The 24,367-nt window shown below is 41.4% G+C and overlaps 1 long non-coding RNA gene across 1 annotated transcript; it reads left to right on the forward strand.

The window, feature by feature from the left end:
- The first annotated feature begins 15,909 nt into the window (after nucleotides 1-15,909).
- On the forward strand, nucleotides 15,910-19,389 carry LOC138116502 (uncharacterized). The gene is made up of 3 exons (XR_011154178.1): nucleotides 15,910-16,049; nucleotides 17,233-17,353; nucleotides 18,958-19,389. It is a non-coding gene; the product is annotated as an uncharacterized lncRNA (long non-coding RNA).
- Nucleotides 19,390-24,367: the final 4,978 nt, after the last annotated feature.

A 24,367-nucleotide genomic window follows, 5' to 3' on the forward strand; every position in this document is an offset into this window, starting at 1 on the left:
TTCCAAGAGCATCTCAGCATCCACAACAGGAGGAAAAAGTGGTTGATAGCAGCCCTGGAGATGGGACTATCACATCATTCTTCCCCTGCCTAATTTTTACTTGAGACTGTCCCAGTTTGGCTTCCTTTGTGTTTTATGCTGCATGAGATCCTGCGGCCATCCCTGAGGAAAGCTGGACACTAGACACCTTCTGCAGCTAGTCATCACATCCCTGGGGTTTGTCACAGGGGTTAGCTGCAGGCTGACGCCAGTCACCTGCTTTCGAGGCAGTGAAGTGTGCTGCTTGCCAGGGCTCAGCAGTTCCCAGGAAGCCGCAAGTGGATGCAAGTGGCAGATGCTAACAGACACCAGAGAGCCTGGATCGCCAGCCTCGCCTCTCCCTGACAAATTGCACCTTCCCTGCAAACATTTCAGCGTGTAACTTATCTCCCAATCAGCGGGCTGGCCGCCCCTCCTTGCAAAGGCAGTGTCCTTCCAGGTGGATTATTTTCCACTCAAAGACTGATGCCTGCAACAGCAATCTTGAAAGTCTCCTGCTATCTGCTTCTCACTCTTCACAAGACAAGACAAGACCACCCAGAGATTTGCCTGGAGAAATATTACACCAGCCTGTGGGCCGGCGTGCCTGAAATTGGCCCGGGGAGCATATCGACACCAGTTACCCAGCTTAGGGAACACAAGGGGATTAATAACTTGGACAGTGTGTGGGATAAAACTAACCTCAGAAACAATTCCCCATCCAAACCCCATCAGAATTTTAATCTTTACAGACTTTTAGCTCCATAGCCCAATAAATCCTTTCCATAGTGACTCATTGTTACCCTGATCTTCCTTATAAAACACACGGTGCAAACAGTGTAACATTTTCCTTTCTTATTGCTCTCCTTTGTAAAACCATCTCTCCTTGTATCTCGCTGCCATTTGCCTGTTAGTCATGGGCTTCACTCCTGAATGAGCCACTTAAGAAATGCTACACTGGTGTCAAATTGATACATGTCTTGTGAATACTTTATACTTTCTCTTTATTTAACGTGAAAGGACAGTGTTTGGTACTGATCAAAAACTGGGGCCGAAGTTTCAGCCAAAATGCAATTTTTCCATTTAAAAAAATAACCTTTAGCAGAAAACAGAATATAGGAGCTCAACCAAGGCCATAAATATTTCACATTTCAGATTTTTCTTTTCTTTCAACCCTCTTGAAAAAATTTAAATTCCTCATAGAGGACATTATTTTCACTTCTTAAGGAGCCCTCAAAACACATTTTCAAAATAATTCTGTTGCCAGGACTTGAAAGCTACAACTGCAAATCATTGGGTTTTGCCTGTGAACTCAAGCCTGGTAAAGTGTTTTCTCAGATATTTCAAATCTGGGAGTCCAGAGTGACCAGTTTTACACAAGTTCTGAGCAGGCAGAGTGGCAACACCAGGGAGGAAGAACAAAAAGAATATTGCTCTGTGAACCAGTTATCTATCTCAGGCTGCTCCATTCCCTTCCACAGGACAGGACCAGGAACAGCACACAGGACTTCATGAAGCCCTTTTCCCCAAGTACACAAGTTGCCTTTTCACGATCAACCTCATTTATGGTGAGGTCACAGTAAGTGAATCTTAAATTCATTCAAGTTTCTAATATTTTAATTGGGTGAGAACATGAGGACATCATTATAGATCCCCAGGAGCAATGCAGGGAGGACACTGAGGTCCTTGTTGAAGCAGGGCAGCAAGGTGTGCAGCCCTGAGCACATGGCCAGCCTTACGAACCACCGTGTCATTTCCCACAAGCTTAAAGCAGTCAGCTTACATTTTGAAATTCAGCCTTCAACACATAGCAGAGTCCTTGACCACCCTCCTATAGAAAACAAAATCCTGCTTATTTTGGCAGATGTTCATTTTTCCTTTCAAGCACGCCATTCTGTCTTCTTTCTGGCTGTTTAGGGTCTTTTCCCTAAGTACAACGTTATTGTGGGTTTAGCCTGAGACGTGAGTCAATCCCTTCCTTTAAAGCAAACTGATTTCTTCACTTCTTTCCCTGTGATATCTATTTTGGAGGCTCTCAACTCCCTGGTGGGCCAGTGGGACATCCCGCAGCCTCTTTATGGCTGGTGGTCTGCAGGAGGGAATAGGATTACATCTCTCAGCAGCCAATGGTGCTGCCTGTAGGTTCAATAAACAAGCTTTAAAAAAAAAGACACACACACAGCATGTTCTTCTTACTCTGCTTTGCGTGGTGTGACTGAACCTGCAGAGCCAGTGAGAGCGAGTTCTATAGTGATAACGGTAACCATTGACTTTCTCTTTCCTGATTTCACCTCTTTCATTATGTTGGAGAGCTTTGTTCCAGACTAGGAGATTATGCAACGAGCTGAGGAGGAGATGTGACTTCAGTGAGATATAGCACACAAAAAAGTGTGACAAATTGCAATGACAGGGGCTCCAATGGTAGCTTGTGATGGAGTGAAATTAAATCCCTAACCCAACAATGCAGCATTATGCTATATTCTATAGGCACCCTTGTTGAGGGTAGATTGGGAGAAAAAGAGATGGGCAAAAAGAAAGATGCACACATACTTTCCCCATCCATGTTCCCAGCTAGCCCTTTCCCCCAGCGTTAGCTTGGGGGTAAACAAAAAAAAAGTTCTTAATGCTTGGGCCCAGATGTAAGAGATGTGTGACACAGGGAGAAGTGGAACGGATTGAACGGATGCCCAGTGAACACCCTCAGCTTGCAGTGCCATCCCCTGCTCTGTCCCCTCGGGACACAGGGCTGGGACAGCCTGTCTCCATACCTCCACACACAGCATCCCAAGTAATTTGCCCTCCTTCCTAATTAAAGTGCTCCCTGAGGGGCGCTGGAGGAGGAGGATGTGTGTACACCTTTGTACTCAGCTGCTCCAAACTTCCTTGGGCAATACCGCAGGGTGATCCTGATGGCTTTTTTCATGCTAAATAACTGACCTAGACGCCCTTACTGCCCCATTCATCTCTTCTACATAAACAAACTATTCATTCCCTAAGGAATAGGTGCATCTGTTCACTCATGCCCAGCTCCTGAGGGAAGCCAACAAGAGACTTGAAACTATTTAAGGAAGAAGGGAGCACAACACACTGTTAAGAGTATCTTTGCTGTCCCGGGGCCATCCAGGTGTTAAATCACTCAGTGGCCTCTGAAGGGTCCAGAGCCAAACACTAAAACAAAAGGCAAAGATGGGGAAGGAGAGTGCCAGATATCACAGCTCACACTCCTTGAGTTTCTCTTTTGCTTGCTGAGGTTTTCGGGAGCTGTGTATTGACAAGACAGAAAATGAAGTTGACTGTAGAAGGCTTGGAGCACTCAACACGGCTGCAAACTTTATGAGCTGGTCAGCATTACTAATGTTCTCAGAGTAACACTCTTGTGGGACTCCTGAGCTTAGTTTTCACTGGAAAGAAACAATAGTTTTAGCTGTGAAATGTTTTACATTCAACTTCCACCTCTCCCCCCCTCTTCAGTGGAGTTGCCATGAGCCCAGACTTTAAAAACATTTCAGACTTAAAAGGTTAAGATTTAAGTGCTGCTGATTTTATCTGGGCTTTTAACTAACATAGGCAGGTGGATTAGAGATATGTGTACAATCTCCACTCTAGACACTTGGGTAAATATGCACAAGTGCTGAGTGAGCCAAGGAAGGAATCTGATGTTATTGTCTATTAATTTGAAAGCAGAGATTAAAGAAAGTGCAGAAATCAGTAGTGTAAATATCAAAAAGGATTTCCATTTATATGTAAGAACATTACTCTAGCAGTCTGGCTATTTCAAATAACATGAAAGCTTTTTTTCTGAGGAAAAAGAATTGTGAATTTGTTTAAATTTACATATTTTCCTCTCTCTTTGTTTGCAGGAATGGTCGCCATGCTTGCAGCTAGGAAGCAGTTTGCTCAACAGGGCTGGGTTTTGTTCAGAGCCTGCATTTGGCTGGAGGACCTAAAACCAGCAAAAGTATTTCACAAAGTTATATGACAGGCAACCAGGCTGGGATTTCCTCCTCCTTGCCTTCCTTTCTCACAGTAATATTTGTGACTACTTTTTCCTTTTTTATTTTCACTGAAAATCAGCTTGAAAACAGCTTCTGATCTTCTACTAACATTTTTGTCATTCAGAAATATTCATGGAAACTTGGCAGAAATGATATGCAGGTGATGGGGCATTCCAAACCAATTTTGGCTGTGGCTATTGATTGAGTCAGTGATGTGATTGCTTATCCAGTTCCTATGCATCACTTTTGCCTCCTCCTTAGATGCCTACAACCAATTTTTTAATTAATTATGACAACAAACAGTGAACATCTTCAAAACAAGTTAAGTGCTTATGCTTTCTCCTAGAAAAGAGAAAAAAAAAATTATATATGCTCTGTTAATATAGCCTATGATTTTAATACTGGAAGCAACAATATTTTCTCTAGAATTGGAATTAAGTTGTGTCTGTATGAGATTGGTGCTCTTTAAAAGCATACTCGGGGCTAAAATATCAAGAAATTCTCTACTTTTATGAAAGCTTTACAAATTCCTGTAGGTCATCTGAATACTCAAAAATAATGCATAATATGACCCCATGAATCAAATAGGCCAAGCTCAGCACTTTTTATTAGTAGAAATATTCATGAATCTTTTATCCTCTTCCTTAGTCCACCAGCTCTTATTTTCACCCTGTTCTCTACTTAATGCAACATTTCATAGGAATGCTGAGAAAAAGGAACCCAGCTTCAGGTTTAATTGCTAATATTTCTAAATTTAGTCAGCATAAAATCCATCTGAGGCTCCAAAGATTTTCCTTGTAATCTGCAGAACCTGAGTTTGAATCTAGCCCAAGAGAGCACCACAGCAAATAAATACCATCTGATCTCTACAGAAATCTGACAAGAGTTCAACTGTTTTCCACCTTGCTACAAGTATATCAGAGCTGATTTCCCAATGCAATGCTGTAAGGGAAAAAGTCAATTAAAATGCAACTGTCCCAATTTCAGTGAAAGTTACTGATCAGCAGGAATCTCTATACATGTGGTTATTATTTTTTTCTTTTGAATTAAGCAGGCCAATATATTCTGTGATATTATGCTGGCTTGCTTTCTGACTCATGTAACCCTGGACAAGCAGCAGTGACTGTGAGCAAAATGACCCCCGTTTTCCACACAACAATATGGGAGTTGCTGGACTTGGCTCGTTCCTCCCATCTTTCTCACCTGCTTCTGTGACCATTAGAGATACCACAGTGAAACTCTGCAATATTTGGCTGAAGGCACATGGATAGTACTGCCAGTTTTGTTATATACCAGCACTTTCCCTATCAGTGTAGCCTAAATAGGATTAAGCTGGACAGAAAGGAACCAATTCTGGATGCTGGAAACCATTCAGATTTGGTTATCATTTGATTCTTTACTTTGGTCCATGTAAGTGTCTGATGGAAGATTTCAAGTTTTAGCAGCCAAAGAAAAAGGGAAGCATTTCCAGCTCTCTCTCTCTAGTATCACAGGTCTGACTCTAGGTTATCAGCCCAGTAACATGTCCCAACTCTTGCTAGCATCAGGGAAACATAGACATTATCTGATTGAATACCGGATTTACACATTTTTATGCTGCAGCTATTAGCTTTAAATAGAAAGTTTTCAATATTTCAGTGAGAAAGCCTCAGATTCAACAATGATTCCTCTTGGAGTGGCTTTTGCTCAAGAATACAAATTTTTGTTTGTCAGATCATTTTGCAACTAACATTTGGAAAATTATAACGTGGAAAAAACCTCTAGTTACCACTCAGTTCTGATATTAAATGTCCATAAAACACAGAGGAATCTCCTCAGTGAAGCACTTAAAGTATCGGGTCTTCCTAATCCAGTAAGATTAATTGTCATGTATAAGTAAATAGGAATTGTTTTTAATTCATTTCCCATTTCCAGATGTAGGATGATTAGGCCTGCAAATTAGTTTGTTCCAATACTGAATACTGAGACTGCATCAATAATTACTGAATAAAAAGCTGAGCCCTGGGGTTTGGGCTCCCCTGAACAGTTTGGATCAAGATTTCCCTCACATTATGTTACAGATAACAGCTCTGCACAACATTTGGCTCAGGTTCAGTTGCTCTAAGGCCAGGATAGACTTTCAGTTCATCTCCTTCGACTCTCTTTCTAGCCCACACAATTATATTTCACTCACATATTTCTACACTGAGCCCAGTGACATTAATTAAATGGGAACATTTCAGAAATCAAGAGACAGAATTGTTGCCTGCTCTAGGCAGAGAGCGGGAGGGAGAGGCGAACCCGGCCCTTGCCGCGGCAAAGAGCTGATAAAGGTGAGCACGCCCGGGATTTGTCTCCTGTAGCTTTACATGTCTATAAGGTAGATGTCTACATCTGATCTTGTCATGCTCACACCCCACTGCAGTCAGAGAAAAGGGCATTTCTAGTGCTCAATGCATCTGCTCTGCCTACGTCAGGATGAGACTCAGTGCCCCCTTTCCACTGAAGGGTGACCTCCTCAGGTGTGGACAGCTGTGATCCAGGTATCTGAGAGCCACACAAGGACACCCTCACCTTTCCTGGCCACACCACAAACCCTACAAAAACAGAGCAGCTCTCAGGCCATTAAGGATCTGTGCTGGTTTAACCAAGCAAAGTTTCAGATTATCATTCCCTCCTGATGCAGGAGAGCAATAAAGGTGGGATTTCTAGTTTAGGTTTGCATCTACTACAAAGGAGAGCTGTCTGTCATGCAACATTATCTTCAAGGTTAAGATGGGGCTGACTGCATTCTCTTGCTTTATGAAAGCGAGAATTGGTATTATTGTCCTTTCACTCTCATGAGAGACACTTAATTTGAAAAGAGGCCTTGAATTTTGTTAAACATTATCAGTTCCTATTTTATTCTAGATTGATATGCAGATTAGGCAATGCCTGACACTCAAAATTAAATATGAATAACACAAAATAAGAATAAATTAAAAGACTGCAAGATGTCCTGGGTACCCTAGCTTTTGTCATAATATTCTTAGTATTACATGGTTAGAGGTGTTGGTTAGGAAAATTCCGTTTGATCCCTATGGAAACGTGCTACAGAGGAAAATAAACTATAGAAAATGTGAATTTAGGAATTTAAAGTCCTGTAAACCATTGTCTTATGCTTATCTAGCTAGGAATAGAAAACACCCACTAGTGCAGTGCAATCTTTTCCAACATTTCATCTCAGCCATCATGTGTTTCAACTCTCTCCTGAACGAATAGCCTCTAGGAAGAGGCTGAGTGCAAAATTCACAGCACATAAATTAGCCTCTTTCTCCAGCTAGTGGGTTATTGAGAGGAGATTGGAATTGCTTTGTTACTCAAATGTATTTGACATACTCTTTTGCCATTTTTTTAAACTCTCTTGGCTACTCAGTGTTTTGCCCTGAGTAGCTGTGATCCTTATTTAAAGGTGAATTGCTTTCCTTAAATCTAATAAATGAGCAACTTGGCTTGTGTGAACAAATGTTGCAGTTTTCAGAAGAACTTGCATCCACACTGGTGATATTGCCATTTGAGAGCCAGAGCATGAGCAATCACACAAAATTAATGGAAAATTGGAACAAAAGAGGGGCAGGCAGGGTGAAAATGAATTCTTTAGAAAATCTGGATGTCTGTGGATTACTTAAGCTTAACTCTACACCTTCACATAGGCACAAGACATCCTGTAGCCCACAGGAGTCTCAACACGTTACACATTCAGCATGCAAGACACATTAAGAAACTCAATATTAGGTTTCCCACTGATTTCTGAGTGACTGGATGTGCAGTGGACTGTCTGCCTTTTCCCTTCTCCCAGCATGCCTGGATACGTCGTTTTGCTGTCATCAGTTAAAACACATGCTCTATTTTCCCCTTTTTCTAAGCAAAATCCTCTTTCCCTCTCCCCCTCTCCATACATTACTCTTTCCTTTCTATTCTTGTTTCTCCAAAGCGGTGATGCCTGCCAGGAATCAGAGAGATTCAGTGTGTGTATTGAGCGACCTGGGAAAGGAGCACTTAGAACAGAATTGCCTGTTTTGGGCCCAAAACACGAGGTTTTCAAGCTCTGTGTTAGTCCCATGAAAAACCAGGAATTAGGAGAAGCAGCAGAAAGCATCTTGCATGTGTCAGTGTCTGTGTGTGTGCGCACACTCTAACCTGGAGTAATACTGGTGATTAAATGGTCTTTAAATCAAAGCTGATAGATAAATAAGGGAACTATTCCAAAACCAAGGGGGTTAAAAAACACTCCACATGCACCTGCTGGAGACGCTGTGCTGCTGGCTCTACATTTCAACCCTAACCTGTATTTGATATGGTGTTGTTGCAGCTGTGGGTTGGGGTGGTTTATTTAAGTGGCTCCAAATGCTTGTCAGTGTGGCAACCAGCTGAATACATAAAACAGGCTCTCCAAACCCTTTATGGCCCAGGGTCAGAGTAAATGGAATAATAAAATCCAAATGCTTTTGTCTCATTTTCCATCACCCAAGCCCTCCGCATAAATCTACAGCTTTGCAATGACCTTCGCATTCAGTGTCGGGGATGAGGCCGCAGGTCTGAGATACATTTGGTCTTCATCTTAGGTCTTTAAAAGCTTTTTCCAATTAATTTTAACTGACTTCCATAAGGATCAAGTACAGTTTCCTCCTCCCAGCCCCCTCACTCCACATCCCACCCCCTTTTTCTCCTGCCTGGCATCTTCAACCAGTCAATTGGGGAACACTAGAGAATAAGACTATTGATCATATTAAATGTGGTAGCACCAACAGCAAAGTGAGTGATTTAGCAAATAGGAAGTGAGAGATTTCTTTAAAGAGTTTTAATTTGATGTCTTCCTCACTGCAGGGTGTCTGGTTTTCTTTATTTCTCCAGTTGCCACATTATCCTTGTTCAGATGTCATCATGGAGGCCCACATGTTTACAAAGTGTAGGTCACTATGAAACTAAAATATGCATGTTTGGCTTTACTGAATCAAAAATCACCTTGTCTGGAACTGCTGAGGGCTACTCCTTGCACCCTCTCCATCTGATCTACATTAGATGTAAAGTCACTTCTAGGTGTTTCAATTACAGTGAACAGCAATTCAAACCTCTGTCAAAAGAAGTCCTCAGGACACCTCTGAACATTCTTCCTTCAAGAACACACAGATTCCCCTCTCCGAATTCCCAACCAGGTTTTTAACAACCAGCTAATAAACTGGTGCCTAAAAAAGTGCTCATTCCTAGTTTTGCACTCAGTAAAGCTGGGCCAGACTTTGAGAGCTGTAGTGAGCGTTAGGGGACACATTCATAGCAGAGTTTCCATGTTTATTGTGGCTCCGTTGACTTCTGTACAGCTGAACAGGTCTACAGGATTGGAAGGCTCGGCCCATACTGAGCAGATGTGGTCCATAAAACCAACAGTCAGGTACCTCACTACTGGGGACTTGGGCTCAATTAACTTTAGAAAAAACAAAGAAACAAAAACATCCATAGGATAAGTACTTTCCCATGGCCTGCCCAAAGGAAAACAATGACTAAATGGCATCTCCAAGGAAGATCCATATTTCTTGAGTTTGCTGTCTAAAATTTTAAGCATTTTAAAAATCAAGGAAGTTTTGATCATGTTGGCACAGCATTGGAAGTCCTGTCTCTCTAATCAAACCAAGCGCTCCTACCTGATGCTTTATGAGATTTATCCATCACCAATTCAAACTTCTCTTTCAGCTCTGACAGGAACATCAACGAAGTTTTAAAACACAAGGCTTAAAGTAGTAAAATCCTTCAACCTCCACATCATGATGATGTATGGGGAGACCTAATTGTGCTATTAATGACAGCGTGAATCAGTAACCAATGAAGTTCATGGAGTTGTTTCCCTGCGATCTGTTGACAAAATACAACTTTTTAGTTGGAATCAGCTTCCTCAGTTTTTTCTTGCTTGGTGAAACTGCCCATCCAAGCAACAAATAGGCCAGTAGCTCACAGAAGTGCAACCACTTGGTTTCCCACGACATCAAAGCTGTCCTTGGAGTCTCTGACATCCAAGAAACTGGAAATATCAGCTGAAGCTTTGCTTGTGAGCAGAGCATTGGAAGTGGTTCTCTGATGTGAACTCTCTGGTAGATCAGTACTGACCACAAGTTGGGGTCTTTCCCTCAATGGGTGCTTTATGAGAACCTCACAGGTCTGACTATCTGTTTTTATCAAACTTGAAAGATTTAAATAGTTTTCTCCTTTAAATCTGTCCAAAATTTCCTGATAGATTCAGAATTGTCAAGAACGGACAGGCAGATGAGCAGAAATGCCCATCCAATTATGTAGGCAATGGGAGATCAGGTAAAAGCCACTCCTGTAGGAAACCAGGCTAAGAAAAAAAGTTATACTGTCCCTTTTTTCTCCTCCAAAAATGAGAAGAAACCATACACCTGACCATGGAAGTTGGATAAGGAAGGGCAGATCCATTCCATCTTGGAGCCTATGGGATTAAATGCATACGACTAAAGGTTCACTTCCCTCCCCTGAAAACAGGATCTTTGTGTTAATTGGTGTGAATGTATGGATTAGAGACCCTAACTAACTTATGTTGAGTCCACAAATGTCCAGCTTTATATTCGCTATGCACAAAAACTATTTGTGGCCCTATCAAAAAGTCCTGAATAGATTTAAATTATATAAAAAAAAAAAAAAAAAAACAAACCACCAAACCATAACAGGAAAAAAACAAACACAGAGCAAGTGTTTAGCCACTTAATTAATTTCAGTGTTGTCTAGCATGGCACAGGGCATTAGCACCCCCCAGCAGGGTGCCAGGGTGCTTGGCTGGGAGTTGGGCAGGCAGCAAGACATACTGTGAATTTTCTCCCTGAGCAACACGATTACAGAAACAACTGCAAATAACTTTGTGCTGATTCCCAGCAATGCATTCAGCAGCCCCTAATCTTCCAAACGTCTGCTTATGTGATGGTATGAAAACTGTGGCATTCCTGCAGCCCTCACCTATGGAGACACATCTGGGCTTTTCTATTGATTCTTAATTTATGGGTTTCTGTTTGAAAAGCGAGTTAAATGAAGATCACTAATACAACCCTGAGAATTCAAGAAGATGCTGAAACACTATCAGAATGTACAAACAAAAGACATGCTACATATATTTCCACCTGGATTTTTTAAGTGTTTTTGGGCATACACATTTGTAAGAAAAGGAAACTGAGGCATGAGGTGAAACAATATGACCATGCCTTGTAGCAGGGGCAGAAATTGAACTCAGATCTCTTGCCTCAGTCCTTCACATGAGCTCCAGGAGCCTCCATGCCTTGGTTTCACACGTGAAACTTTAAAAGCTTTAATTGAGAGGCTGCATTTCCCCTGGAGTGGAATCAAATGAAACAAGCTAGACACTCAAGTAGGCTTACTGGTTTAATTTAAAAGCGAGGGGGACTGGTAGCAGGGAGCGCTCGGTCAGGGGTCATTTGTTGTGGAATATACTTCTCACCTTTGTGTTCCTCAGCGCTGGGCTCTGGCAAACTTAATGACATTTGGCATCTCCACCTGCTCTATCAGTTTATCCTTGAATTAGACATCTCAGCCTAGAGAGGCTAGAGAGCTTATTTGGGGCTCGAGATTTATTATTTTTAGGGGATTTTTAAAAGAAATCTTTAGCTTTTAATGTCAGATTAGTAGTAATAGTAGTAGCAGTAGGAGGAAGAAGACCTCACAAAGTATAAGGGGGAAAAACAAGTGTAGTGGATGATGTAGTTTGCCTGGAGGAATGACGTTAATTTGGACCACTCGGCTTTACCCTGGCATCTGCTTTGTGATTATACAAAAATAGGAATTTCACAGGATCTTGATCCAGGACATGAAGCTGACTTCATTCCTGTTTAAGTCTGAGGATTTCAGACCAAACATCTGTTTGAAACTTGAGATGAAATTCACATGATCTAGACACAAAGTCATGAGTCAATTAGATGTCCAGCATGCGTGGTCAATACCCTTGGCTCGGATCCTCTGAAAAATTAGCACGTAAGTAATTTTATACACAGAAGAAGGCCCAGGACATTCAGTGTGATTACTCTGGGTTATTCAGCTTTTTCCCAGGGCGGGGTTCTCAGTTGGAACCAAACCTCAAACCACATCAAGCCCATAGAGTTCTCATATAGATATTTTGCACTTCTGAAACCAGAATGATTTTCTCTTCAAGCCTCTGACATCACCACTCAGCAACAGGAATACTCCTGATGGACATTTTGGACTCCTTCAGAAGCAAAGATGGGCTGAGAGGTGCCAAATATCCCAACCAGCACTACTCTGTTTGCACCCCACATAATCCCTTAATAAAATCCCCAATAAGGACACCCAAAGCACGTTGCTGTTGAAGCTAAATTTCTTCCAAAATTAATGTTGTTTTCCCCAAAAGCCTTTAAATATTGTCAATATATGTAATATATAGCTTTTTCCATGGCATCAAAAGCTTTTCACAGAGCGATTTCTTCCCCTTTGCCCCTTCTGATATCAGGAAAAGCAGTCCCATTTGGTTTCCAGAGGGTGACCTGATCATCTCCATGAGCTATGGGGATGTTGGGAGAGGAGGACCGCCCTCTTAAATTACAAATTCTTGTCAGACTCAGTGGGTGAGAGACCCACGTGCCCTCATCTGGTCACAGAGCACAGCACACTGGCACATTAGCTTCTGAAGCTGCCTTTTCAGTGCTGACCTTTATATTAATGCTAATAGGGTTTGGAGAAATAAAATGTAAATTTGTCTCTAAATGGATTAGTCTAGGCTGGGGGTGGGAAAGAAGGGTGCAGGAGGGGGTATTGCTTGGAGCATTTGCACTAAAATTAAAACATTTATGTTCCAACACTTAATTTTATTAGTGGCACATTGAAGTTGCCTGAATGCGTAATGCATCTCTCAAGTCCACTCTGCTCTCACTCAGGCTCTAAGTGTGTGTGCATGCACACAGTGCCTCCCCAGTTATACACTGTATTTACCTCATCCACGGCCTTTTCCTCTCACATTTTATCATCAGGGATATCTGTTGGTTGTCGCATCCCAAATTCAAGAGGGAAGGAAATAAACAGTCTTCAGCTCTGCCCTGGAACCATAAAACTACAATCTGAGCCCAAAATAAACCCTGTTCTTTTATTTTTTGTGTATCTGCACTACAGTGTGGGTGCCCACTTCACATCAGCGGTGTGTTTACACGCAGGAATTGGGTAATAAGGGTAATTGGTGCTTACCAGTGCTTTATGTAAGAAGAGATCTTAAGAAAGGTGAGTAAGCAGCAGTATTTGCACCTTTTACATAGGGAAATTGAGCCATAATTGGCTGAGATTGGTTGCAGTGTCTGTGGAGGAAGAGTGAAGAGGGCAATATTAACCCAACAAAGCACAGTTTAGCATTTGTTAAACCATTAAAGCACCTTCTTGCTCTGCTTGAGCTCCAAGAGCTGACTCTCCACAAGCAAACTTGGGAGGGTTGGGAGTTTATTTAGATATTGGTGATAAATGCCTCTTCAGTAGGAAAAGTCTGGGGCTCTCTCACATGGTGCCATTTGTTTTCTTTCTTTGTACAAAATAATTATCAGTGGGAACTACACAGTTTCATCAAAATCAAAACATTTTCATAGGAATAGATCAGCTGTGGCAAAAAAACTTGGTGAGAAGAAGTAATGATATCTCATTTCAGCAACATAAAACATTTCTGTTAATTTCACTTAAATATTTATATTAAAATATGAATTTTCATGTTCTGTGTTTATATATTTTCCTTAAATTGGCACCTAACTGGTTTTTAGTGTTTTAATACTGTGCACATTTTTCAGAGCACCTTTTTTTTTGGCTTGGAAAAGATAAAAATTTCAGCTATTCGTTCTGACAGGGACTCAGGTTTTCCGAAATGTCAGCATTTCTTTGGAATAGAACCTCTGGGTTGGAGCCAGGTCTAAGTCCTTCTTATTGTAAATGAGGCCATATTCATTAGACATCCAGCCATGGCACACTTATCTTACATGAGCATATATCTCCAGCATCATGGCTGGGCCAAGGCAGGGATCAGAATTGGCACAAGGGGCTGACATAGATTCATTCCTAATGAAACACTTCTACATAAAAGTGATTAAGCCAGCAGTGTGCCAGAAAAATGACTCTAAAATCTATTGTTTTCAGGGAAGATCTGATCTCTGGAGTTGTGTCTAAAGCCACTCATAGGATTCTGTATGCTGACAGACTCCTATAGAATTTCATGAAGCCTTTCTCTTTACATAAAGTCCTGTAGGATTTTTCCATATCTAGGTAACCCCCAGGTTAAATTAATCAAGTGATTCAGCACAGAAACAGGCAAAAGTCAGGCTAGGGGAGCTGGAGGATGAAGGAGAGCAGCAGTGATTTGGGCTCCTCGTGGCTGCCTGAGCTGAGGTTGGTAGCTCTGCCTTAGATACGGCTCAAAACATGATGCAGATGTGGAGCACTGAGGTACTGTATATACACACAGGGTCCTGTAAGGTGAAAAAAGAGGGGGAAAGAGCAGATCATTCAGTAGTTGAAAAGTATCTGATTGCCTAATGTAAACTGTGATTAGTGGCTCGGTGCCTGGACAGTGAGTACTTCGCGGGCCCCCAAATACAGTCCCCAAATCAGCGTGTGTGCTGCCAATCTGTCAGGCAGCCCAGCTGTAACACTTTCTGGCATTGCAATGTCTTCAGCTGGTTTGTGTCAGAGCCGGCCAGTGCGGGGGGAGGTTTCCCAGAAGTTGGCTATTGAGTGTCTGTCTGCCTGGATCAAGGGTGTTGCCAGTTTGACATCCCAGCAAGGGGCCACCACATCTGGCCGCAGAGCCATTAGGAAAAGGGAAAGGTGGGGGGGTGCCTAGGAGGGGGCAGCCCTGCAGGATTCAGAGCTGGGAGATACCCCCAACAACAGTAAAGGCCACAGGTCTGAAAACACAGGACTTCTGGAGAAAGCTGAGACCACTGCATGGAGAAAGGTTTTGAAGTGCTCAGAGCACAGCCTAAAATTCACAAGGGGCATTAAACTCCCGAATCAAATTGGGTCTCAAAGCCCTAAGCATGCAGACCTCTCGCTGAGCCTTTTCCTCCCTGTTACAAATTGATATTTTATTAGCTCAAAGCCAGATGCTTCCCCTTAAAACAGATTAATCTCCAGTTCATCATATCACCAGAGACTGAGCAAGGCGAAGGGTAGCAGCCATGCCAAACACGTGTGAAGTGAACAAGACCCCCAGGTACTGTGGGAGGAGAAGAGAAGAGAGGAAACAAATATTTTTCTTCTTTTTTAATAAAGCACCAGTCTGTTTTATGTGATACCTTCAATTTTCTCCAGTGCAGAGGGGTTTTGCCCAAAATCCATACAACAACCCTGGCAGGTACACAGAGGTGGTTACTGCTGCACAAACCACAGCAATCCCGAAGGATAAAGCTGTTCCCATGCAAGGAGCAAGGCAAGGATGCAATGGGCTGCAGAAAAGAAGAAGAGAGCCTGGAAAAGGATTCTTTAAGAGGATCTTGAATCAAGGGTTAATTGTTTCCAAATGACCACTGTGTGGGAGACTATTATGGGATGGGACCCATTCAGGATTGGTTTAAAGCTGCTGGTTAGGTACCTTAAAAGAGGGCTAAGCAGCAGCAGCTGTTTTACATTTAAAGTGACTGAAGTGAGTAGTGAATTACTGTGGGAGACAAATGAGCCCATGACATGATTGGACCTGGGACGGCTCTCCCAAGTGGCCACTTGTTTCATGAGAACTCCCACCCTCAGGCTCTGCATTTGAGTATCAAAGGCACAAATAGCACCAATTAATTCAGATTAGCCCAAGAGAGAGCAAGCAGCCAGGTTAGCTGCCTCTTTATGGATGCAAGAATGCCTGTTGCTGCCATCTTTCCTGTCTTTGGGATGCCCCTCTCCACTCTCAGGCTCTTGTCTTGTTATTCCAGATTGTTTCTTGAGGAACTCATGGGGAGCATCAGCGTTAAGTCAGAAGCCAGCAAGGCAAGAGGAGTTGTCTTGGTGTAAGCTATCCCCTAGCAACACAAGGTACTAACGAGGCAGTGTGCTGTGGGCCTTGTGTTTTCTGTCCAGGAGTTCAGGGCCCTGACACAGTTCACTTTAGTGTTTCCAAATAAGTACATAGATTCAGCTTTTCTTGGGGATAAGCATGAAGAAAACATAAGATTGATCAGAATTAGGAGTCTACAGCTGGGAAAAACTGCCTGGACTCTGTTTTACCAGTCAGATTTCAAGCCAAATTCCAGTTTCTGACAAATTTCCAGTCTTTGCCAGACATGCAGGATTAACTGCCTACCCTTTTCTCCTTTTTTTTTTTTTCTTTATTATTATTCTATATCATCCTCAATTTGTAATAGAAAAACCTTTATCCTCACTGCTAACATGCAGCTGCAAAGTGCCCAGAGCCACCTGAACACCCATTTTGGGATTCAATGTTCAGGTTGGTGACTTCCTGGCGATACCAAGGGCTTGCGTCAGCCTTCCCAGAATTGAGAGGAAGAAACAGTCCTGCGTGCTATTTACCAACCTGCATTAGTCAAAATACTACATTTTAAAGCCCCTTAAGTTGTTATACATCATCATATAAGTCATCACAAAATAGTGAGCATGAATTCCTAAGAATTATGTTGACATGGAAATTGTCAGCAGAAGTGCTGGAAATTTACATCTCCTCATATATCTGTACTCCTATCCTCCACAGAAATTAACATATTATAACACTAATATTTCAAGGTAATGTTTTCTCATGAGGATGCCATATTTTATCAGTTAATATCATCTGTGTAAAAACTATTCAATTACAGTATCAAGCAACGTGTGATTAATACTAATATCACTAATGTAATGGCAACTTTGTGAGGTGTCATCATAGCTGTTCAGGCAGCTGGAAATGGCAGGAGGAGGGAAAAAAAAATCATTCTTTTTAATTAAAAAAAGAAAAGTTCGATATCCATGAAATGGATAAAAAAATGAATGGCCAGTGATATCTGGAGTGTCGTCCTACCCTGCCTAGAGAGTGGAAGTTGGGCTACAGATCTTAGTGGGGCAAGGATTACACTCCAGAACCTTCATGCTCATGTGTTCAGCCTTGAGCTTCATCCCTTACATCCCTACATTATTAAACGTAAGCACGGGAGGAACTCAAGTCTTTTACCCAAGAAGCAAGAAAACCACCCCTGAAATTTATATTTTATTATTATTGTTATTGCAGAGGTACTGTTGAAAAGTCCTTGGATGCTCATTTCTCCCTATTTTTACCTACACACAGAAGAGCACACTGCAGGAATGAGTGACCTGGGGCAGAAAACTGTATTACTACAAGGATTATCAAGGTGTGAGGAAACCTAAGATGGAACCTGTCTTACCTAGGAAACACAATATTTTTTTAAACAGCAATAACCCTGCTTTGTCCCTCTGGATCCTGAGTCCTGTGAAGGACAGGGTTCTCAAGAGGAAGAATCTTAGAGGAGATCCCAGAAGGCACAGAAATGAAAAAAGAAAGACAGGATATCATCAACTGTTCACAAAGCTAAAACTTCCAAAATTGAGAATGCCTGTGACACACCATTGCAGATAGAATAACTGCCCTTCCCCCTTAACCTGCAGATTTGTTGCCAAAGCTGAGTAGTTCTGTAATGAATAATTTATTTCAAATCATTTCCCTCTTCAGGAATTGTCAGAAGGGGATAACAAATTTTTTTACATGTATATGTTATGCATACCACTGACACTGTCCAAGGGAGTCATAGGAAAGCCGTGGGACTTGTATCTCATGTGAGCTAACTTTTCCAAGCTTTCTCCCAGCCTTTTGCCCAAGGGTGAATTCCAGTCTATTCACATAGATATGCCATATCATCGTGTGAATCCTTTTGGGTCTGTAGCTCATCCACATGCATATTCACAATTTCAAATTCAAGCTGTCTTGACAAGATGCTTAGGTCACATGGGCCATTTCTGTTCCCAAATTGGAAATGGGTGATTTGGAATCAGCTTCCCAAGTCCGCCCCCACATCCAAAAACCTCTTCCCACAGAGAAATCTCTATCATGCTCCTGAAGCTCACTCTTCCAGCCATGCTCCTGTTCATGTACATCTAGGAGAGGATTCATGGGAAGTGCTGAAAAACCTGGCCCAAGTGAATTGATTTGAATGTTAGGATAGTACAAACCCCAGTTTTGGCAGCATTCCCCTAATTTATTTCACCAATTTAGGCAGATTTTACAAAGGCAGCTAAGCACAAAATGAAAAGGAGACTCTAACAATTCTGAATCGTAAACACATTTTGAGCAGATTGTGCAAAGCAATTCAACTAAAATTAGATTATGAAAAGTACACTAAGTAAAACTGTATTATGGAAATGTTATGAAATTAATTAATCTAAGAAGCAGCATTGCCACCAGCATGTGCTGGCCCTGTAAACTCCTGAGTGCATTTGTTCCACTCAGCCTTCATTTCAGCTGAAGTTAACACAAGTCAGAGACATGACATTTCTAGGTCTGTGGCCCCAGTGAATATTGTGACCTAATACAGATTTCCATTTGATCCTTAATTTGAGCCTGGTCAGTGACACTTGCACCCACTAAGAATTGCTCTGGTGACCACAGAGTGACAGCTAGTTACAACCAGTACAGCATTTCTTTAATGGGTTTAGTTACCAGTGTGGATTGTTGCTCAGCTAAACCAATAAATAATGTATTTTCAATTAATAGACAAATCTTAGAAGGATTTGTACAATATGTAGGACTAAATGAAGAAACACATTATAATTATATGGTAATTTGTTAAAATGATCATTAATACTTCTGATGTTAATTATCTAATGGCAGAAAATTACTGAGGGTAAAAGTAATTTGCCCTTTGCAATTGCTTATTAGGTTGTAGGATAATAATTTTGTTTTCTTTGCATAGCACTGTTTATTGCCTTTTTCTTCTGACAGTAGCTGAAGTGTATGTGAGGTCAGAAGTTATTGGATACTTTTCTGAAGAAACAAGACCACATTTTTAGTTGAAGATCAACAGAGGACACCAACCTTGATTGCTACACAGAGTCCTCACTTTTTAAAAAATTTGGAAAGAACACAATACAAAGTGAAAATTATACTTTTGGTTGTAGACTATCTGCACACAATTATATAAAATAACCATCTACAAGTGGTTTCTACAGATAGCAAGGAACCACACGTAGTGCACTTGTACTCCTGGGTCTGCCAGAGATTTGCTGTATGACTTTGGGTGAGGTACGTGACATTATCTGCAGTTCATCACAGCTGTGTACGTGACTTCCAAAAAAAGAGCTTCTGTGCCAAAAATTATTATAGATTTCACCTCTGTTCATTTTTCCCGCCTTAAGGGTGAGTAAATGATTCCTCAAATGCAGGGGCTCTGATTCACCTCTTCCCTCAGGTTAATCAAGAGTAGATTTTAAAGGCATATTTTTTCTGAGAAACATATTCCCGGAATACGTGTTAAACCCTGAATAACTTATTGGGAGCATGGAAAGAAAAAGTTAAAATCTTTTGGTTTAATGTTCTTGAAACAAATAATTTCATTTTTCTGTTTCAGAAGGATATTTTTAGAACAAAGTCAGACTTAAATTTTAAAAGTTTAAAATAATAATAACTTTCAAATAAATGAAACATTTCACGTAATGCATGGGGGTTTTTCCAGATCCAATTTCAGTCAGAAAACTGAAATTTCTCTTTAATTTCTTTTCCTTCTACTTTTCAAAGAGCAAAGAGAAAAAGAAAAAAAAAATTAGAAAAAATTAAGGAAAAAAATCGGTTAGTTTGCTCTTTTGCATATATTGAGTATTCCCTAAAAAGCACTGACATTTGAAAATGCATCCCCAGATGGCTTCTCACAAACCACACAGAATCAGAGGTGAAGAGGGCAGAGCAGAACCCAAAGTAAGGAGGAATCCGAAGCAGTGGGACTTGGGGGAAAAGGAAGCAAATGGAGGAGGAATTAGAGGCAATGGGACTACTGGGAAAGAGGGGGCCCCAGAGTAAACTTCCCCTCACATAACTTACATATGCCTGTAAACCACACTGCTGACGAATCACAGTTTTTATAGATAATCTGTGGGTGATACTTAGGAAAATATGGTATTCATCAAATCCCAATCAGGAACAATCCCACTGAAGTCCATGGGATTGCACAAGCACAAGCCAGATGTGAGGGAAGGAAGAGTCAGAATCAGGCCTGCTGCACATGCACACAGGCTGCAAAGCATGCAGAGTTTTGATATCATTCTGGGAAAGGATCGTCCTCTTAAACCTGGAGTTCAAGCTGACTTAATAATGAGACCTGTAAATATGGAAGTTGTCATCAGTAAAGCTCAGTTAGCATGTTCCCAGGTGAAAACTGATGTCTTGTGAGGGTTAGGGATGAATCTCTATCCAGCAAAGCATCACACGTTACCCATCACGACAGCAGATTTTCTTGCAGAATGATGCCCAAATGCAAGCGATTACATGGGGTGTAGTGAGAAGCAATAGGGCCATTCACACATAATCACAGAGTAAATGTAGCAGAGATGGGTGTCAGCCAGCCTCCGGATCCAAGCACATTTGGATGGGAGAGAAGTTCAGATCTTGATCCAAACTTTGTTGTTCAGACCTGCCTCTCACTGTCAGGAGGTGGCTTCTGGCCAACTCCATCTTCCATGAGTGATCTCACTTCACCAGACAACAGGTGGGATGTCCATTTAACTTAACTGGCGGGAAAAAAATTCCTCATCCTTAAGTGGATGCTATTTTTGGTGGTCTTTAACAGGCACGCAAGGGGAATAGGAAGATAATTAGCCCTTTTACGCCACTTCTCCCCATACGCCTCAGTTTTCAAGCTTGCTCCCTTTTTCTGTGGCGATTCCCCCACTCACTGTTCAGGGGGATGTTGACAGTCTCCTTTTTGGATGCTCAGCCTTCTGGAAGGCTTTGCTCTCTGCAGGCGGAGCTGTCTGGCACACAGCCATTGACAGTGAGCTGGAGTTTGCTCTGAAGTCCCAGTGCAATCATGCACTGTCTGCTGCCTGCTGCTCCACAGTGCTGCAGGAGCTTAAAAAAGACTCCTCCAGTCCTGTCAAAAAGACAACCGAATTATTAAAGCAGCAGCTCTTCAGGTGTTCAGAAGGACTGTGGGAACCAGGGGCAGAAACTGATGGCAATGATCTGCCCCTTATGCTAAAATGCAGTGGAGTAGGAGGGATGTGGATGTTGCAGGAGAAACAAGGCCAAATATTGCTCTCTGAATGGTGTCACTAAAATATTTGAGTGGATTCAGGTCCCTAATATTCCTCGCTGTGCTGGCTTTGGACTGTCCAAGTTTTAAAAATATCCACTCCTAGCCCCTGTTTAGCCTCTCTCTTTCCCACAGACCCAGGAAAATGTGGTAATCCTTGGAGAGATCCACATTAAATTAAAACAGCGTGCAAGAATCTGTTTTCCCAGTTCTACCCCATGAGATGGAAGCAATGGCAGCATCCATAAACAGCAACTTGAAAATCATCTGACACCTACGGATCCTCAAGGCTCTTTGGTGAGGTACAGAGCCTCATGTGAGAGCAAAGTTAATGTGTGACTTGTTATTGGCAGAGCGAGGGGAAGGACAAAGGTCTTTTGGCCATGTGCCTGTCCCACTCTCCCCCCCTTTTCTCTATAACTCAAAACTTAATAATATTTGCTTGTTATTAAGCATTAACATCTTAACCTTAGCAGCCTCCTTCCCTACTCACTTCTGAATGCTCTGTACTATATTATATTCCTGTACTAATTCTGTATTTTTTTGAAATATCATCATTTTCAAGTGATTGCCTTTTTAACTAACCAGTTTCTGAACTCTAAGACTTTTTATGTGGAAGACAGCCAACCTGCATCTTTCCAGGAGTCAGGCCCTAAATGGAGAACCAAAACCACAAACCAGCCCTGAAATCTTTGGCTTATTCCATCCCTAGGCATGTCGTTGCCTAGAAAAGGCTTAGTCACAGCAATTTCTAGATTGCTAAACTTCTCACCATCTAGTTTCTTGGCTAAGGCACCAGAATTCTCACGTTAACAACTTATGGAGCACTTCTCTGTCTATATGGGAGCATCCTCTTTAAGGTGGTGACATAACCATACCCTCAGCTGCTTTTTTTTGGGGGGGGGGAGGGGGAGGAGTGGACAGGGCTTTTTTCACGTCTGCTCTTCATAAATGCTTTCCTTCAGTGCAGCTTCCACAGCCCCCCTGCACTGCCCTGCCTGACTCTGAGCATCCTATTAACCCAGCAGCTTGGCTTAAAAAACAGCAAGTCAGCATTTTGCTTGCAAGATGTATTATTTTATTAATAAGAAATATAAACTCTTGCAACCCTGCAGTAGGAAAGAGGGTAGAGAAAGCCAACTAAGTCGACGAGAAGCACTTTTTCCCATCTCCAGACAAGCTTGCTAAGACACAAGGCAACATATCCTGCATTATCCAGCAGCTTTCTGAATGAATACTTTCCTCCCTGTGACAGAACGTAAACTGCTTTAGCCTCACTCTCCTCCTGACAGACCTTCTAATTATCTCAGCTGTTTACAGCGCCCAGGCCCTCTGCTACCAATTTCTCCATTATTCTGACAGTCAACAAACTAGACCTATTAGAGCTCAGCACAGTTCTTGCCCAAGGCAGGAACTTTGTGAGACCACAAATCGTCTCGGTATTAAAAGTCGGTGCATAAGAACTGCCCTCAGCTTTAGCGCTAAATTGTTGGTTTGGAGACATTCATTGCTGTATATTGTATTTCCACTATATTCCACTTTAATAGACTTCGTGCTGAAGTGTGTAAGAAGAGTTTTAAAGCCTGAGGTGGCAAGTAGACCTTTTATTTTTTTTTACCATTTTATATATTTTTCCATCTTTTTTGTTTGTCACCTTATATTGCAAGGTTGGCTCACATACATAAAACAACACCGCAGTCATGGAAGAATATCTAACAGTTAGTGGAAGGCACAGATTTTGCCATTAGAAGTTCAGCAACAAGGTTTGGGCAATACAAGATTTGTTATTCTTTGATTTGTACAGGGCCTCAGATGTATGATTATTTCTTTCATGCTTTGCAATATTTTATTTTCCTATTTGGCAAAGCTAACTTGGTTTTGTTCTTCTAATCTTCTGGTATCAAAGTAGTTAGGGTCCAGTAAGAATAATAGTTGGAGAGGGAGATTACAGTTTCTACTAATAATTTGCGTCCATTTGTTTAAACAATGTTTATTCAAGGTTCAGAAAGCTCTTAGAAAATTGTGTTTATTAATTAGTGTACACAACACTCTATAAAGTATTTATGTATGGCCTGTCTCCAGACTTCTCTTAGTTTGAGTTAGTACAGACCCAGGATTTCTTTGACTAAACACATAGGAACCATCTGATTCAGGTATCTTTGTATCTGAAACCTGGACTAATTTGCTAAATTATCTTAAATTCAAGGTGTCTGCAGGTTCATACCAGGTTCCAATCTCCCAGGTTACCTACCAAGGTGTAGAAAGAATTCCAGATATCTAAGATACACATTATTATCAAGCTGATATTAATGACTAATGCCACCAGTTAGCCCAAACTGCAAAAGCTCCAACTATATTTTCCTGAGCCATTCAATTGATCCTAACACAGCTAGGAATACTCTCACAGTAAATTTCATTCAGCCTTCCATTTGCCAAGCAAAAGTGGTTACATTTATGAAAAATTAAAGCTTGTAAATTGAAAGAAATCTTTTAAAGACCAAGCCAAAGAGAAAATATGTAAAATGTACATACACACCATTTCATCTAAATGACGTGTTGGAAGGAACGTGAGCTTTCACTGAACTATGTTACCTCTGCCTGCTGGAATGCTGGAATATAAAATGACATGTTATATTAGATTCTACTGAATTTGAATTCTTCCTTCGAGGCATTTATAGAGAAATAAAATATTTTCCAATGAAGATTCTTTGAAAAGTGACATTTCTTTCAGCAAAAACTTCCTGAAGACAACTTCCAGTTTAGTGACACAAGGCTGAGTGAATTGTTACCTAGTCAATCACATGAAATCCTGTACTGGACATGGTCATCATGGAAAAACAGAGGAAAAGCCTTAGCACAGGATTTGTGGTAAAGGCCATTGCATTCCTGTGAGATCAGTGTCAGTACTAAGGCAAATCTAACTCAAAAGCTGACCACTTAATAGCTTTAAAGTGTTCAAAGTTCTTAAGTTCTTCCAAACACGGCTTTGAAAGAGAAATGTGTCTGTGTTGTGCCGTGGTTTCACATTTCATCTTGCAGGATGTACTAATTTGGGCTAAATACTTCTGTGACTTAGTCAAACAAAACTTAAACCAAATTGTCAGGCCA

Source organism: Aphelocoma coerulescens, chromosome 10 (assembly GCF_041296385.1).
Source record: "Aphelocoma coerulescens isolate FSJ_1873_10779 chromosome 10, UR_Acoe_1.0, whole genome shotgun sequence".
NCBI lineage: Eukaryota > Metazoa > Chordata > Aves > Passeriformes > Corvidae > Aphelocoma > Aphelocoma coerulescens.